Source organism: Etheostoma spectabile, chromosome 17 (assembly GCF_008692095.1).
Source record: "Etheostoma spectabile isolate EspeVRDwgs_2016 chromosome 17, UIUC_Espe_1.0, whole genome shotgun sequence".
NCBI classification, from domain to species: domain Eukaryota; kingdom Metazoa; phylum Chordata; class Actinopteri; order Perciformes; family Percidae; genus Etheostoma; species Etheostoma spectabile.
The window spans coordinates 18554147-18555517 of NC_045749.1; the positions used below are offsets into that span (position 1 = coordinate 18554147).

The following is a 1371-nucleotide window of genomic DNA, read 5'->3' on the forward strand; positions in this document are numbered from 1 at the left end:
GCCGGCCAAGAAAATTAAGCCTTTCCACACAGATGTATGAGTCGTAGTGTCAGTGGAAGAGTGCGACTCGCCTGCGACACCACCCCACCCCTTAACCCTGTTTGTTTTTCAGTGCCAAAGGGAATCATGATGCAGATATATACTGTGTATGTGTGTAAGCACGTGGTCCCATCTACACATAATCCCAGTCCAGCTGCTTCAGTTTGCCTGCTGTGGGGGAGATGATCACTAATATGCATAATGCAGTTGTTACACTTATAGACAATCCTACAGCGATCAGAGACTCTTCTCATGACCACAGTACGGTGAAAAATAACAAAGTGTGCATGTGTGACTGCAAGCGAAGCTAAATATGAGCAGATTATTAATGCATAAGGGCTTACACACTCACCACACAGCTGGAAAATGGCTAGGAATGGCTCAAATTGGGGATGTGTGATTTAGGTTGTGTGTTTTTATTCTGATTGCAAATTTTAGAACAAAACTTTTAAAACACAGGAGTGGTGATGGTCTTTTTTTAAAGCATTTCTTGTAATCTCAATCCACTTTAGTCAAAGGATAAGGTTGGTGATATTCTATATTTCTGACATAGTTAACAAATCCCATAAAGACCAAAAGCTACGATGTGTTAGTCCGTCTCTCATCACTTCCCTTCCCTGTCTGTGGCCCTCATTTGTTCCTACTCAATAGTACCAACCTGGGGTTAATTCATTTCCTTAAAAAGCTGGTCTCTGTAGTTTTAACAGTTATTCAAACAGAAGTAAAAAAGCGTTTAAAGGAAGTTTTTTCAGTTGAGAATTTGGTGCCCTTGCAGTACTAACGACAGCAGGACGTGTGTTTACTTTGAGTCGATCTTAAATTAAAGTGGCCTTGGTCGTTGTATCCCAGTACAGTGCTGTGGCTCATTTACAGAATGAGTTAATAATAGTTTTTGGATGACGGTAAACGTCTATGGAGTGAAATATACAAGGCTTTGGATACATAGACAAAACTTGTTGGATTAATTCATTGTTTGTTTTATGGGATTGTGGGGAAAGACAAATACAAAATATCACTTATCCTTTGAATCTTCCATGTAAGGATAGTGAGTTATACGGCATGCCGTTGAAAGGTTTGACTTGGTGAGGATGAATATACAGGCAAAAAAGTTGTATTTATACTGCCTATTTATTTAGATGTGAATAGGAACTGTGCTACCACACACTTGTGAGCTGTGTCAATGCTTTTCGGTCCTGGTCTTTGGGACCATGTGTTTTCTGTCTGGCCAGATAGTTCAACTGAATCTGTATCAGTCAGTTTCTGATTAGCTGGTTAGAATTAAACCCTTCAGGGCTCTAAGTCCCAAACATCAGGATTGGATAACACTGTCCT

General features: G+C 40.0%; 1 protein-coding gene across 1 annotated transcript in view; it reads left to right on the plus strand.

Moving 5' to 3' along the window:
- Positions 1-982: 982 nt before the first annotated feature.
- Positions 983-1371, plus strand: part of npas4l (neuronal PAS domain protein 4 like) — a 10676-nt gene continuing 10287 nt past the window's right edge. Inside the window, exon 1 of the mRNA XM_032541362.1 lies at positions 983-994. The gene's annotated coding sequence lies outside the window, so the exon portion shown is untranslated. The remainder of the gene's footprint in view (positions 995-1371) is intronic.